The sequence below is a fragment of the Mauremys reevesii genome, unplaced genomic scaffold (assembly GCF_016161935.1).
Source record: "Mauremys reevesii isolate NIE-2019 unplaced genomic scaffold, ASM1616193v1 Contig10, whole genome shotgun sequence".
In the NCBI taxonomy this organism is placed as follows: Eukaryota; Metazoa; Chordata; order Testudines; family Geoemydidae; genus Mauremys; species Mauremys reevesii.
This window is the reverse complement of record NW_024100716.1, coordinates 937,993-947,984: the sequence shown is the minus strand read 5'-3', so window position 1 is coordinate 947,984 and position 9,992 is coordinate 937,993. Positions and strand designations below refer to the sequence as shown.

General features: G+C 54.0%; 1 protein-coding gene and 2 long non-coding RNA genes across 3 annotated transcripts in view; 1 reads left to right on the top strand and 2 right to left on the bottom strand.

Moving 5' to 3' along the window:
* Positions 1 to 9,992, top strand: part of LOC120392556 (antigen WC1.1-like) — a 127,240-nt gene that overhangs the window by 45,394 nt on the left and 71,854 nt on the right. The window lies entirely within an intron of this gene.
* Positions 483 to 1,753, bottom strand: LOC120392562. Its single transcript, XR_005591720.1, has 3 exons — positions 1,715 to 1,753; positions 919 to 1,023; positions 483 to 568 (listed from the first exon to the last, which is right to left on the bottom strand). It is a non-coding gene; the product is annotated as an uncharacterized LOC120392562 (long non-coding RNA).
* LOC120392563 lies at positions 2,327 to 3,213 on the bottom strand. The gene is made up of 3 exons (XR_005591721.1): positions 3,168 to 3,213; positions 2,710 to 2,797; positions 2,327 to 2,420 (listed from the first exon to the last, which is right to left on the bottom strand). It is a non-coding gene; the product is annotated as an uncharacterized LOC120392563 (long non-coding RNA).

Sequence of the window (9,992 nt, the reverse complement as noted above, 5' to 3'; positions counted from 1 at the left end):
GCCCCTGCCCTCATGATGGGCTCTTTCCCTCCATGTGTCTCAATAGCTCCGTTCCTGTCCCCTCATGAGCTGGCTGCCCTGTGGGTGGGCTGATTTCCCTGGGCTGGGGGACAGATTCGGGCTCTGAGATAAAGCAGCCAATTTCCCTGGCACTTTTATACTCATCTCCGTAATTCAGAGAGAGGGGGAGAGAAAGAGTCACCATCTAAGGTGGGATTGGTCCCAAAGGAGGGAGCTTCTTTCTGTGGGGTCCCATTGCCCAGCAGAGGGAGTTTCAAAGGAGGGGCCTTGTTTCTATTGGGGTTCCTCTTCCCCGCTACAGTGGGTCTAAATAGAGAGGCCTTAGTTCTAGAGGCGTCCCAATGGCCAGCTGGAGCTAGTCTCCCAGAGGCTCGTTTCCATGGGGTCCCATTCCCCAGCTGGGTTTCTTACCCCTCGTCCGCAGCAGGAGCCTGTGCGGCCAATAGATCCCACCCCTGGCTTGCCGACTGATGTCATTGGTTTGGTGGGATATGTAGAGACCCAGCTGCAGCACAAATTCGCCTGCCTTGGAGAAGGCGGAGGAGGTCTGGTGGAAGGTGGAGGAGAGGGGAATCCATCAACATTCTCCCTGCAGCTCTCCAGCGCCCCTGGACCTGAGCTCTGCTCCCACTCCTCTGTAGAAGGTGCTGGGGGAGAGGAGCGAGAGCCCTCTTCCTCTCTGCCCCCAAGGGAGCTTGGAGCAAAGGGACCAGGGCAAGGGCCCTCTATGAGCACTCACTGCCCAGCTGCTCCAGGATAACAAGGGCCCTGAGGCCAGGCACGACCCTGCCAGCCAGTGGCCTATGGAACGCAGTCCCTTACGGACCCAGGGGGGACCAATTAGCCAGGGGATGAGGAACCTGACTCTGCAGGATGCTGGGGTCAGAGGTCACTTACGTCAAATCCAGGCAGGGAGGTGGCAAACTGGAGCAGGGCCGCGCTGGTCTGTATGGCCCTGGCTCTCTCCTGGGTGTTTTTTGACTGGAGAGAGAGATGGATGTGCTGCGGGAGAAGGAGGCAGGGGAGGGTCAGCGGGCAGGCGTACATGCTCTACAAACGAGCCTCTCCCCCTCCCCAAGGGGCTGAGACTTTGTGTTCAGGGTGGAATAGCCGAGCCCTGGTCGCAGAGCTTGAAAAGGGGGTTCATGACACTGCCCACATCTTGCTGGGCACAAGCTCATTGTCTCTCCGGGCTGGGACAATGGTCAGTCTTGGGTCTGGTCTATTTGCTCTGACCCCTGATCCATGAACAGCACATGCCCTGGACCTTCAGCCCCTAGCTTCAAAGGCCTTGATAGGATGGATGGAACGGACGTGAGGACAATCTCTCCAGGAACTGCAGTGTCCCTAGGACAGAAGAGCTGATTCCCTGAGGCTTCTCCTGTATCTCAGGGTCTCCCTAGAAAGGAGCCAGTGACTTTTTTCAGAGGCTCATGTCCTGCATCTCACAGGGGTTTCAGTTTCTCAGTCCCCACCCAGGCCTGGTTTTCACTGTTAGTGCTCAATGCAACCGTGCAGAGCTCAGGCTGACAGTCCCAGCTCCTTCCCCCTGCACTGGCAGCTCTGGGAACGTGTGGCTGGCTGGGTCCAAGCTGGGAGGCCACAATGGAACCGTGGCTCTTCTAGTCTCTCCTTTGCTGCCCTCCCACAGGGTTCAGGGGCAATTCCACCTCAGACCGTCCATTCTACTCACCTCCAAGAGGTGCTGCAGCTTCTCCACGGTGGGGGTCTCTGTCAGCCAGCCCCTGAACATGGTGTCCAGGCTCTGTAAATAGCTCTTGTGCAGAGCCTGCAAAAAGAGGGAGCACCTGTCAGTCATGGGACATGGGGCTACACCAGTCAGAGTACAATTAGGAGGGTTCTCCAGGAGCCCTGGCAAGACTCAAAAGGCACATCCTGGCCTCTCCCATTCACATCACTCCAGGGACTCTTAGCAAGAGTTCATGGCCAGATGCCTGCTGCCTCTTCAATCCTTGCACTTAGCAGTTCTCTCTGCAGGGCCTGGTACCCAGAAGACTATGGAACAGCCAAATTGCAATGGGTGGGAGGTAGGATCCCCAGGAGAGTCCAGGCAGGAGATCAGAGAATGAGGAGAGGAGGAAAGTCTGGGATCAGCCAGGGAGGTGTAATGCAATCCCCTCTGGAGGGAAGGGGCCCTCCCTGCCAGTTTGTCCCAGGCCTGTTCCCAGCTCTGCTCACTCCTCCCCTATTTTCAGCAGCTCCATCAAAGCGAGGGAGCAGGGACCAGAGCCTGCTCCTGCTCCTGGGACAGAGAAGTAGGATCAGGACCTACCCAGAAGTGGGTGGTGTCGTTCCCAGTGCCCACGGTAAAGATTCTGTGGAGAACAGCCCATAGGAGACGTGATTCCAGCTCCAGGTCAAGCGACGGCTTCAGTTTTCTGGCAGGAGAGAGGAGCATGTCATACACTTTGCAGCACCAGCGTGGTGCTGGCACTGCCATGGACATCACCACCTCCCCCGCAATGATCCCCCCCATGGACACTGTAACGTTACTGGAGTGAAATCAACCCCCCAGCCAGGAAATGGGGGGGACGTTCCTGCCTCCTCTGCTGAGGAATGGGAACAGCCACAGCTGGGGGTAACCTAGCCAGAGGAGGATTTGGGACTCCCGGCTCTGGGCCTGATCAGCCTCAGGGCTAGGGCAGCTGGATGGGAGGGTCCTGGTACCTGATACTGTAAACCACGGCCATGAAGCTGGACATGATGGAGCTTGGCTTGGACACCACGGGAAGATTTTCAATCAGCTCCTGGGAGACTTCAAGGAAACAAAATTGCATGTGAGACTCAGGCCCCACAGACCCACAGACACTTCCCAGGGAGGAGGCCAAAGTGCTCTGCAGAAACAGCCAGTATCACCCCCATCCCCAACAAGCTGGGCCCCCATTCGTCCCATCCATCAAACTTCCTTCCCCCTCTCCCACCCAATTCCTCCCTCCCCTCCCCTCTGGTCTTACAATTCCCTCACTGCCAGCTCCCAATCAGTGTCACAATTATCCCTTTCCCTGCCCCCCCCCAGCCTTCAGCCCCAGGAACCCCCATCCTCTGCTTCCCCCTCCGGCCCCACTAACTCTTCCTCCCATGTCTGGATCCCTCGCCCCAGGGGCCGGGCACGGGGTCCCACTCACCACAATGCTCTCCACAAGGGCTGCTTTTGAAAAGTGGGGCTCCAGGATGTTCCGCTTCTGCTCCTGTGCAGAGAAACACAGACTCAGGACAGCTTGGAGGAAGCGAAGCTGTTTGGCCCTGTCCTCCACCAACTAGGAGTGGGGTGGGGGGAGAGAGAGAGAGCCTCAGGGCTCAGGACCTCCATGGGGTTGGACAGGGAAAGCTGCCTCCTTCCCGAAACCAGTGTCGCCCTGCACAGACAGGGGTTGTAACTTGGACAGTGTCTGCGGGGACCTTGGCCTGTGTGGGACAAATGTCCCCACTTTGGGGTGCCAGATAAGAGAGGTGTGTCCCCCCATTGGGGGTGAGGGATTCTCTGGTACAAGACCCCCCTGCCTGGGTGGAGATGGAACAAGGAGCAGGACAGACTTGGTGGCAGCATAGCTGGGGGATTTTTGTACCTCATCTCTGTCCTGGAGGTGCTGCTCAATGACCCTGATGGTGTCTTGTTCAGGGGACACATCATCATATTACTCCTCCTCCTTCTCTTCCTCCTCAACCCACTCCTACTCTTCCTCCTCCTCAGGCCACGACACCTGGGCGCTGGGGGTGTCTGCACCAGGGAGGGAAGGAGAACGTTTAATCCCTTCTGCTGCTGGGGGGATGAAGTGGACAGAGAAGGCTCCATGTTTCCCTCTTCTCTGTAAGGATCCCCATGGCAGCGAGGGCCCCACTCTGCCCCTCCCAGAGACACCCTCAGCCCCATCAGTCTCAGGGCCCCGTGGCAGACAGCCCCCCTCCCCCAACATCAGGGGAGGCTGGAGATCCACCAACTCCACCCAACATCCCCTGCCAAGGGGCATGGCTGTGCCACCCCCACTGGTGTGTTAGTGGGGCTCACATGGGTCAGTCCCGGCGCCTTGGCAAGCCAATGGGCACAGGGTGTTACTAGTCCCCCACCACCCCTGTCCTCCTCCCTTTCCCCTGGATCTCCCCTGACCTGCAAAGAGGGAGCCTTCAGCCTCAGGGCTGCCAGATCCCACAGAGGAGCTGCTGGCCCCTCGGGAGTAGGCGGAGCTGCTGGTGTTTGTCCCAGAGTCGCCCATCTCCTGCTCTGGGCTGGCGCAGGGCTCCTCAGTGGCCAGGGTGGTGGATGGCTCCTGCTGGGACCTGTGGCGCAGCTCCTGGCTCCTCGGCTTCCTGTGAAGGAAGCCCCAGAGCTGCCTTGCCCGGCTCCTGCCCTCTCCTGGGTCCCTCCTCCATAGCTGTACCCGGGGCCACCTCCATTTGGGCCCAGAAGGTGCCTCAGGGTCAGCTATGGGAGCTGGTGTCTTCCTCCTCCTCCAGAATGCCAGAAACAGAGGCACTGCAGCGCATATCCAAGTGTGATTTGTTTTGCGAACAGGGGCTGCTAACAGGGAGTTTCACAAGGGAGTTCTCCAGGTGAAGGAGGAGAAAATACAGCATCTGTGGGGTAAGTGACTGTCTGTAGTGTGTGTGTGTTTGTGTTTGGGGGGTTACTTGCTGTGTGCTGAGCTTGTGTTTGTCAGTCTGTTTGGTTGGTTGGTTGGTTGGTTGAAGGACCGTGTGCTGTAGCTGGCAGTTGGAGGCTGTGAGCGTCAAAGGAAGGTTTGAAAGCTAGATGTCCCTGGTAATTGGCTGAGCCTTAATCAGTGGGTGGGGCATTCACAGAGGCCAGAGCTTTATAAAGCCGCGCACAAGCGACCAGTGAGCTTTGCAAACAGGGGCTGCTAACAGGGAGTTTTGCAATGGAGTGGGAAGAGGAGTGGGAAGGGAGTGGGGGTCCCTTGTCAGTTCTATCGGTGCCCCTGAAGTCCCCTTAAAGCCTATAAACCAAACTACATTCAAAACTTATTGCTTTAAACAACCCTTTCATTAACTAGGAGAAAATGCAGGCAGAAGCCCAGCAGAAGAGTGGGAGCTATCTAGTTTATTGCACTGAGTGTAGCATGTACAATTACCTGCCCTGTGGGTGGGTGGCGTATGTGTGCAGTCGGTGCAAGGAGCTCCTGGCCCTCAGAGACCACGTCCGGACTTTGGAGGCCATGGTGGTGGAACTGGAGGAGCTAAGAGAGGCAGAGAGGTATGTTGATGAGGCTTTCCAGGACACTGTAGAATTGTCCCACCTCTGGTCAGACAACCTCTGTGCTGTTGAGGAGGATGAAAGGCCCAGGGAAGCAGAGCAGTCAATGGGAGCAGAGGGAAACCTTCCCATAGTTGGGACCCTCCTTCCAGATGGCACTGGGGTTGCCTCTCGCACTGAGGTTACCTCTCCGGGGCAGGGAACTCCAGTTGCTAGGAAAAGGATTCGATCATTAGAAACATAAGAACATAAGAACATAAGAAAGGCTGTACCGGGTCAGACCAAAGGTCCATCTAGCCCAGTATCTGTCTACCGACAGTGGCCAATGCCAGGTGCCCCTGAGGGAGTGAACCTAACAGGCAATGATCAAGTGATCTCTCTCCTGCCATCCATCTCCATCCTCTGACGAACAGAGGCTAGGGACACCATTCTTACCCATCCTGGCTAATAGCCATTTATGGACTTAGCCATCATGAATTTATCCAGTCCCCTTTTAAACATTGTTATAGTCCTAGCCTTCACAACCTCCTCAGGTAAGGAGTTCCACAAGTTGACTGTGCGCTGTGTGAAGAAGAACTTCCTTTTCTTTGCTTTAAACTCTCTCACTCTCTTCTTTCAAACTTTTTCTCTCCATGTAACCAAGCACAAATACACACAACATATCCCCTATTCAAATACACACACAATTTTTTTCCAAAATGGCTGACAGTGCCAGTGTCATTTTCTCTCTCTCTCTCTCTTTGATTCCACCATGTGCTATCTTTGTCCTTTGCAAAGGGGGCTCTCTTTTCCCTTTTCTTGCTCTGTTCCTTCTTTTAACCTCTTTTTTAACCTACCCTGATACTGAATAATTTAAATGTTTTTTTATTAACTTTTTTACCAAGGCTCTGCCTTAGTAAATTCCCTTTATAAACCTAGTTTTTTAATGTTTTTAAAAGCTTTTTTCTTAGTACCCCTTTATAGTTTTTGGCCATGTGCTTACTAAACAGGTTCTGCCTTAGTAAATTCCCTTTATAAACCTAGTTTTCAATATTCTTTAACTTTTTTCTTAACCCACCCTAATATTTAATACACCTTTTACATTTATCTCAACCTTTTCTATTATTTAATAGCCTACCAAACTAGCTTACCATCTCTCCTTACTCAAACACAGTAAAATCTCTCTTCTTTCAAACTAAAAACAAAAATCTTTCTATTCTTTCATAACCTGCCTTTACCAGTCTCTCTCCTTACTCAATCACATCCAAATAACCTTTTTCCTTTTTTCCATAAACCTTACTCAAACTTTCTTTTTTCATCTTTACACTCTCTCACTCTCTTCTTTTAACCTTTTTCTCTCCACGTACCCAAACAAAACATACACAATACTTCCCCTAGTCAAACACATACACACACACACATTTTTTTCAAAATGGCTGATGGCACCACACTTCGGCGCCAACGGAAACGGGGTGGGAAGGCGGGACATAAACCCTAAAAGGGGCATTGAAACCTATCAAAAATGCATGGTGATGAATACTATTGAGTTCTATACTACTTCTACAGCTCCATGTACTTATTCCTCAGCAACTTGTCACTCTTAGATGTTGTCTGCTCCTCTGTGATTGCCCCCAAGGTGATGGTCAGTTCCCTAGCAAAGAGTAAAGACATTTCTTTCCCTGTGTGTGTGGTTTAGTTTTTCCTCTTCTCCTTCTGTGCCAACAATGAACTTTGCCTCCTCGCTCTGATGGCATACAATCGCTTTGTGGCAATAAAGCCATTGCTTTATGATGTCATCCTGTCCAAGAGAGTCTGCTTCCAGCTGGTGGCTGGCTCTTACTATGCACCTGCGTCAATGCCACTGTGCACACATGTATGTATTGAGTCTGTCCTTCGGCCACTTTAATGTCCTTGATCATTTATTCTGCGATATTTGCCCACTCCAAGAAATCTCCTGCTCTTACTTTCGCATCAATAAGGTAGTGCATTTAATCTCTGCAGCCATAGACACAATAAGCACCATTTTCACCTTCCTCATCTTCTACATTTACATCATCTTTGCCATCCTGGGGATCCTGGAAACATTAGCAAAACAATCTCCTCATCCCAAGGACTGTTTGACACTTTAATTATTTCCTGTCCAGCAGGCTTGCCATCTCCTTATGAACTTGCTGCTGTAATGTACCCGTTCTGTGGTATGCTTTGCTAGGTGCAGGTTATGATCCCACAATGTTAATCTTAGGCAACTTTTGTGAATCAGGCCTGGCCTGCTTGATAATATCTGCCAGTGAAGTTGCAGCACAGCCATGACCTCTGACTTTTTAGTTAGGGTGACCTCTTCACACATCTCAATGCTCTTGAGTGGGATATCCCTATGGCATTCAGGCCTCAGATGAGTAACGGGCTGTTTTACAATCCTCTGCACAGAATATCATCTTGACAATGAGTTCACTATTGTGATGCACTTTTAACCTGATTATATGCACAGTCCGAGGTGCATCCCCGCTATGGAGCCTGTGCAGTGGTGAGCTGCAGCCGGTTCACACCGGTTCGCGGGAACTGGTTGTTAAATTTAGAAGCCCTTTTAGAACCGGTCGTCCCGCGTGGGACAACCGGTTCTAAAAGGGCATTTAAATTTAACAAGCGCTCTCTGCTGCGGCCCCAGCTTACCTCAGCTCTGCCTCCACCTCCTCCCATGAATGCTCCGCCCTGCTTCTCCTCCCCCCATGCTTCCCGCGAATCAGCTGTTCGCGTGGGAAGCCTGGGAGGACTGAGAAGCAAGCAGGCTTCCTGCTCAGGAACAGGAAGATGACACTGAGGTAGGGGTAGAGGGAACGAGGAGAGCCGTGCGCCCCGGCCAGTCTCCGGCCGCGGCCCTCCCTGGCCCTGCATCCCCGGCCGCATGGCTCCGGCCGCGTCCCTCCCGGCCCCGCGTCCCGGCCACCCAGCTCCAGCCGCAGCCCTCCCGGCCCCGCGTCCCGGCTGCCCGGCCCGGCCGCGGCCCTCCCGGTTCTGCGGCCCTCCCAGGCTCGCGGCCCTCCCCGACCGCCCAGCTCTGGCCGCAGCCCTCCCGGCCCTGCGGCCCTCCCTGACCGCCCGGATCCAGCCGCGCCCTCCCGGCACCGCGGCCCTCCTCGGCCATCTCCGGCCGCGGCCCTCCCGGCCCGTGGCCCTCCCGGCTGCCCGGCTCCGGCCGCCCCGGCCCGTGGCCCCGGCCCTCCCTGTCTCCGGCCGGCCAGCCGCTGGCTCCAGCCACCCGGCTCTTGCCACATCCTCCGGTTCCGGACTCCGGCCGCGCGACTCCTGCCCCGCATCCCCGGGCTCCCGGCTCCAGCCACGGCCGGACTGTAGTGCCGCCAGCCACGTCCAGGCAGCGCAGTAAGGGGGCAGGGAGGGGCCGTTGGAGAGACAGCAGGGTAGTTCGGGGGTGGGGGGTGGATAGGCGTTGGGGGGGTCAGAGGGCAGGGAACAGGGGAATTGAATAACCTTCTGTTTGATTGAGCTTCTGTAGTCTGTCAGCACAATGGATGTTTTCTAATGCTTTCATTATTCATGAGGCTTTTCTGTGAACCCTGTCCAATTTATTAGCATGGCTCAAACTGTGGACACCAGAAGTGGATACAATATTCCAGGAGTGGTTGCACCAGTGCCCAGTACACAAATATGGAACCTCTCTATTTCTACCTGAGATTCTTCTATGTACGGCTTCAAGAGTCACATTTGCCCCTTTGGCCATAGCGTCCCACTGGGAGCTCAGGATCAGCTGGTTATCCCCCATGACCCCAAGTCTTTTTCAGGGTCACTGCCTCCCAGGATAGAATCCCCCATCTTGTACATAAAGCCTATATTTTTCTTACCTTCTACACGGATGATGATTTCTTTCGACAAAATCCACACAGAAATGAAAAAAAAAAATTTCCTCCACACCAATCCTCTTTTGGTCCTCACAGAGAGACCATGAGATGGAGGCTTGCTGCAGCAAGGCTTCAGGGGTCCCTGAGGTTCCCCCTGCCCCACATCCCTGTCCTGCCTGGCTGTTGTCAAGGGAGCTCTGTGAGGTCACAGACGCCTCATCATCTTTGTCCAATAGGCTGAGTTCCTGCCAAAGGCCTTTGTGAAGTCACACTCACCTTTCTCTTGCAGGCCTGATGTCTGCCCCTGGATGTTTGAGCTGCACCCTGGATCACCCCACTTGCTCATTATTGATTCTGAGGAGCAAGCAGGTTATCCAGTAAAAGAGCAGAGTCTGTTCCTCACCCCAGACTGAGCTTTTCATAGAGGAGTCGGTTGTGAAACAATATGATCTCCTAATCTGGCCTCTATTTCATGGGCCATGAAATTTCACACACTTAGCACCGTATTAAGCCACGGGCCATTAATTTCTGCACCCTGGTAGGGAATGTCGGGCTGATCACGCTGATTAGGGCTGACTCCCAACTCCGCAGCTCCATGTACTTTTTCCACAGCAACTTGTCACTCTTAGATGTTGTCAAGGTTCCTTCCCCACTGTCATAGGTCTCACCCCCACTTAGAGCTGTTGGGTTCCAAAATGGGGACCTGCACTGGTTTCCCTCTGAACTAGAAATCCTAGTTTAGACCTGGTAAAAGCTGCCACCACCCAATCAGGTACGTGGATTGGGACACAGTCCTTCCCCAAAATCCTTGGGGATCCCAAGAGCCCCAAATCCATGGAGTTCTTACACCCAGGAGAAATAAACCATTCCCCCCGCTTCCTCCCCCCTCCCTTTTCCTAGGAGAGATA